This window comes from Oncorhynchus clarkii, chromosome 10 (assembly GCF_045791955.1).
Source record: "Oncorhynchus clarkii lewisi isolate Uvic-CL-2024 chromosome 10, UVic_Ocla_1.0, whole genome shotgun sequence".
NCBI classification, from domain to species: Eukaryota; Metazoa; Chordata; class Actinopteri; order Salmoniformes; family Salmonidae; genus Oncorhynchus; species Oncorhynchus clarkii.
This window is the reverse complement of record NC_092156.1, coordinates 20,151,685-20,157,830: the sequence shown is the minus strand read 5'-3', so window position 1 is coordinate 20,157,830 and position 6,146 is coordinate 20,151,685. Positions and strand designations below refer to the sequence as shown.

At 39.9% G+C, this 6,146-nt stretch overlaps 1 protein-coding gene across 2 annotated transcripts in view; it reads left to right on the top strand.

The window, feature by feature from the left end:
- The first annotated feature begins 2,140 nt into the window (after positions 1-2,140).
- The window catches only part of LOC139418127 (protein FAM168A-like), a 48,290-nt gene continuing 44,284 nt past the window's right edge, over positions 2,141-6,146 (top strand). Inside the window, exon 1 of one of the 2 annotated variants that reach the window (XM_071167340.1) lies at positions 2,141-2,325. The gene's annotated coding sequence lies outside the window, so the exon portion shown is untranslated. The remainder of the gene's footprint in view (positions 2,326-6,146) is intronic. The other variant, XM_071167339.1, reaches the window with a different exon arrangement.

The following is a 6,146-nucleotide window of genomic DNA, read 5'->3' as shown; positions in this document are numbered from 1 at the left end:
CACAGTATTACTTTCTTAGCTACAGTATACATATCTCCAAGTCAAGTTTTCGCAGTTCTGAGTTAAGTTGTTTTGAGCGCGACACAAAGCATGCTTCATTGACAGCATGGCCAATGTTGAATGTTTATCATTTTAAACTTGGAAAAGAGCCCCTTAATCCCAGATTTGGGACCATACAGCCACTCCACTGAACAGCAGGCTAGTGATTGCTTTGCAATGCATGCAGTTAACGTTAGCCACTGTGACTGATTCCTTCTAAACCACTCATTGTTGATTTTGCGATTTCCAACTTGTTGTGTAATGTTTATGTCCAATGGTCGATGAGCACCCATATGTTTTATCATTTCTCTTCATTATTTCTCTTCGTATGATAAGGATTAAAAAGGATTTGCCAGTAGATTGTCGACTTGATTATTGATGATGACTGCTAGCGAAGATTTTGAAAATATGATGTTGACATGATCAGTCCAATCAAAGCTACTGTACATATAACGTGATTTGACTTAATTTTATCTGTGGCTAATGACCTTGAGCCTTCTTGGATGCAAACTTCTAATATAACTCTATGGCAGCAACCAAGGGGCTAGAATTTTCTATCTCTACCCTTACACTTGGTGGTGACGTAGTGTCCCCATGAGTGACAGAACACTGAGCCAATCACGGCGCAACACTCCGTATTTTCTGCTGGCTTGCCTCACCACCACAGAAAGCACTGAGCTAGGCTGAAACACCTGCATTTTGGAGCTGCCTTCCCAAGAAAACAAAAAAGAGTCTGTTTGTATGCGGCTTTATCAACTCAATTATATACTCTACCGTTCAAAAGTTCGGGGTGCTTTAGAATTGTCCTTGTTTTTTATGAAAGAAAAGCTATTTTTTTAGGGTACTATTTAATGAAGCTGCCAGTTGAGGACTTGTGCGGCGTCTGTTTCTCAAACTAGACACTCTAATGTACTTGTCCTCTTGCTCAGTTGTGTATCGGGGCCTCCTACTCCTCTTTCTATTCTGGTTAGAGACAGTTTGCTGTTCTGTTCGCTGAGTAGTACACAGCGTTGTATGAGATCTTCAGTTTTTTGGCAATTTCTCACATTGAATAGCCTTCATTTCTCAGAACAAGAATAGACTGACAATATTCAGAAGAAAGTTATTTGTTTCTGGCCATTTTGAGCCTGCAATCAAACCCACAAATGCTGATGCTCCAGATACTCAACTAGTTTAAAGAAGGCCAGTTTTATTTCTTCTTCAATCAGTACAACAGTTTTCAGCTGTGCTAACATAATTGCAAAAGGGTTTTCTAATGATCAATTAGCCTTTTTAAAACGATAAACTTGGATTAGCTAACACAATGTGCCATTGGAACACAGGAGTGATGGTTGCTGATAATGGGCCTCTGTACACCTTTGTAGATATTCAATAAAAATCAGCATTTTAATGGACCAAAAATGTGCTTTCTTTCAAAAACATGGACATTTCTACATGACCCTAAACTTTTGAAAGGTAGTGTATATATCTTTTTTAACATTGTTTGCAAACTGATGTGACATGTATTAATGCCAAAATAACATGCAAAACAGGCACGCCCCCCCAAAAAACAATATATATATTTTTTTTTTTTGCTAAAAAAGCCCCATCTTTCCTGAATGACAGATAATGCTGCTATTATATACATACATCATGATTGACATGGCAATAGCAAAAACACAACAGAAATAAGAAGGCAGGGAAGCCTAGTACGTTTTACAAAGCAAAACTGTTCTATTCTATTCTGTCATAAATCTCCCATTTGATTTTCATTTTTTCTTATATGAAAACCTCCCTGCTGTCATGATAATTCTATAAGGGATTCAAGCGGTCCTCTGTGAAAATGTATATTTTCCACTGCTGCACACACATTTAAACAGGACCAATATACAGAGATGTGAGAACACTTAAATCAGAAAGTTTAATCAAGGATCATGTCATCATTTTTCTTAATAAATGTAGCCTATATTTCCAACTCCAGTGCACTTGATGATAGATGGATCGATGTGTGAGGTCGTGAGACTTCTGAATTGGTCCCTGTTTGACAGTCACGCAGGAGAAAAGGTCCTCCCTCCCCTTGTGTTTGCAAGGTTTTACTGCCCCCCTCCGTTACCCCTCGTTCACTCTCGATATTCCCATCCCCCCACTTTGTGTGGATGTCGATGTTACCAACGCCGCTTATGAGAAACCACCGAAGCAAACCTTGGAGAAAACCGCCAGCATTGAACAAGGGAAATCAGTGACTCCGGACTCAGCATATAATTAAAGACGAGGTGCTCCACGACAATAAATTCCCTTGGACATTTGGTGAGTCTGATATCATAACGTGTTCATAGTCTTGGAGACAGACGTGTCCTGCCTGATAATGTAAATATATATATATATATATATTTGCTATGCATATATAAACAAATGTAATGGACATGAATGTTGTAAAATATTACAAATGGGTAAGACTAGGCTACACGTTCCAAGCCATAGGTCGCTGTGGTCCATTGGCAAATAAAACCAGACATAAGTGTGTAACAATGTAATCGCCGGAGCAACGGCCTTGGATCTCAAGGATGCATTATAAAATGTGACATGGGCTGAGAGCGAGTGCAGAGGAAACGCAGTCGACCCCTTGTCCTGGCTATACATTTTTTCTACTCATGTAGCAGCAGATCGGATTTTGGTAAAGATATGTGCGGCTCAAAATGGTGTCGGGAGTTTGACTGTGTGACCATTTTAAAAGGCCAAGTGAATTTCTGAGCGCAGCAATTATTTCAGGAGTCCACACGATAGAGAGGGCACATAGGGAAAACTATTAATTTTTACTTTTTCATATCAGCTGGACGCAAGTATTTTTTTCAGTGTGATATAGAACAAGACCTGACAGTATTGTATGCGTACAATAGCTGCTGGGAAATGTTTTTGTTATGACTCACAATTGGCGGTGGTTATGATTGCGTTTGGGAAGTAGGCTGATACGATGGCAATAGCCAGAAGCTATGAAGTTACAATAGGAGGTGGACTAATTGCGCAAGGTAACAAATATGGTCACATCTAAGCTGTTTAATAATATAAGCATGCACAATACAAATTATACTGTAAACACTACAATATAACACAAATAATAAGAATGCTTCATCATGAAAATATTGTACCTGTTTTTCATTTCATTTTGAAGGAACCGATCACTAGCCAATCGCCTATTGCATGTCCAAACATTTTACATTTTGGAAAATGTAGTTGACAATTGCTGCTGCTTTAGAAAGTATGGACGTTCAATAGGCAAAACGTTGTGGAACCTTGCAGATAGAAATGTCATGAATATATAAAGCTGACATGATTCCAGGTAAACACTGGACTGTGATGTCGGGGCGCCGAATCTGCTGCTCACCATCTGTGTGAGTGCCGCTATGTGCTCTGCTGGGCTCCAGGGGGCAGTGAGACAAAACACACCCCAGAGATGTGGAGGCGCTCCATTATCTGTGGAGATGCACTTGTTCCAGTGTTAATGTTTTAATGTGTCTAAATGGCTCATTTCTTTGTTATTGATGCATTGTTTCTCATGGGGCGGCAGGTAGCCTAGTGATTAGAACGTTGGGCCAGTAACAGAAAGGTTACTAGATCGAATCCCCAAGCTGACAAGGTAAAACATCTGTCTTCCTACCCCCACTGTTCCTAGGTCGTCATTGTAAATAATAATTTGTTCTTAACTGACTTGCCTAGTTAAATAAATAAATTATTTAAATGACTAGCTAGGCCGTGTTTAAACTCAGAATGTTGATTCTTTATCGGATGTTGTTTCTTTATTCTTTATCACCAGTGGTGGTCAGTGCAGTTTAACATCAATAGGTTTAGGCTACTACATGATACAAAAATGTTCCCTATACACATCATGAGGTTGCTACAACCTAGCCTATGAATTCAACGTAGGTGCACACAGGTCGAGAGAATCATTTTAAGTCACAGACAGTGACACTTTGACAGACAGTGACACATTCAATATCGCCTTGCACACTCCTGCCTGCATCTAGCTGACCTAGGCTGTAATCATTAGTCCAACAGTTGCAAACAAATGTTTCTTTTCGACAAATTCAGATATGTTTATCCCCGTTTCGTTCAGCTTGCTTCCGTTTAAGAAACGTTTTTCAACAGAATCGGCGGAATGAATGCACCTCTGATGACACGCAAACAGTTCAATTTCATAGCCACATACAAACAGCTTGTTGTATTCCTTCTCGCATCTACGCGCCCTTTTCTCACCTTTTCCCTTTGTTTATGGACATCAATGTACAACACCAGCTGTCTGTGATCAGGCAGAAAAACCTTTCCAAGCCAAACCTTCATATCATCCCCACAGCTAGCTCACCATATTAGCGAAAGTAAAGTCAACGTCACCCGCTACAATCATGCAGTACAGTGTAGTAAGCAGTTTAGCAGTTACACCGGCAGTTCCCAGTGGCAATAAATGAGTAAAACCAAAAGCTTACCTTGACTCGGAAGAGTTCCAGTGTTGGATAGTCATAGCCAGCTAGCTAATATAGCATCCCTCTGTTTGAGCAGGCTAAACTAGCTAGCTGCATTTGCTAGCTAAGTAAGTGAAAGCGAATTTTTTTTACAAAATATCTCTCTCGCTCTCTCTCTGTTTTACTACTCCATTTTTTAAGAAATTAATTTGTTCTAAACTGTTCAACTATTGTCTTTCTCTCTCTTTGAGTCAACTACTCACCACATTTTATGCACTGCAGTGTTTGCTAGTTGTAGCTTATGCTTTCAGTAATAGATTCAATCTCTGATCCTTTGATTGGGCGGACAACATGTCAGTTCATGCTGCAAGAGCTCTGACAGGTTGGAGGATGTCCTCCGGAAGTTGTCATGATTGCTGTGTAAGTCTATGGAAGGGGTGAGAACCATGAGTTTCCTATATCTTGTTTTGAAGTCAATGTACCTAGAGGAAGAAAGAAGTTAGCTGTCCTCCGGCGACACAATGGTGCTACCCTACAGATTGCTGTTGAGGCTACTGTAGACCTTGATTGCAAAAAAGTGAGTTTTAATCAATTGTTTGGTGAGGTGAATATATTCTGTATAATTTTATCTAAAAATGATAACTTTTTACATGTTTTACTATTTTTATTTTTATGAAATTCACTGAGGAGGATGGTCCTCCCCTTCCTTCTCTGAGGTGCCTCCACTGATACGTACAAAGTATAGTGTAATCAATGTGTTTTTTGCCAGTTGCCAGGCTGTTTGTAGTAGGGATGGACAATTTTGCATTTTTTTTTTTAACTGAACATTTTTGTTGTTTTTCTGTTAAACGATTCACAATGCAGAATAATGGTCCTGTTATGTATGTATGACTGCTAGGGCCTGGCAATGAAATTACAGTGGCTTGCAAAAGTATTCACCCCCCTTGGCATTTTTCCTATTTTGTTTCCTTACAACCTGGAATTAAAATATATTTTTTTGGGGGGGGTTGTATCATTTCATTTACACAATATGCCCACTGCTTTGAAGATGCAAAATCTTGTTTATTGTGAAACAAACAAGAAATAAGCCCCAAAAAAACAGAACTTGAGCACGCATAACTATTCACCCCCCCCAAAGTCAATACTTTGTAGAGCCACCTTTTGCAGCAATTACAGCTGCAAGTCTCTTGGGGTACGTCTCTATAAGCTTGGCACATCTAGCCACTGGGAATTTTGCCCATTCTTCAAGGCAAAACTACTCCAGCTCCTTCAAGTTGGATGTGTTCCTGCTGGTGTACAGCAATCTTTAAGTCATACCACAGATTCTCAATTGGATTGAGGTCTGGGCTTTGACTAGGCCATTCCAAGACATGTAAATGTTTCCCCTTAAACCGCTCGAGTGTTGCTTTAGCAGTGTGCTTAAAGCTCCTTCAGGGTTATCTTTGGTCTCTGTTGCCTCTGATTAATGCCCTCTTTGCCTGGCCCGTGAGTTTTGGTGGGCGGCCCTCTCTTGGCAGGTTTGTTGTGGTGCCATATTCTTTCCATTTTTTAATAATGGATTTAAATGGTGCTCTGTGGGATGTTCAAAGTTTCAGATATTTTTTTATAACCCAACTCTGATCTGTACTTCTCCACAATTTTGTCCCTGACCTGTTTGGAGAGCTCCTTGGTCTT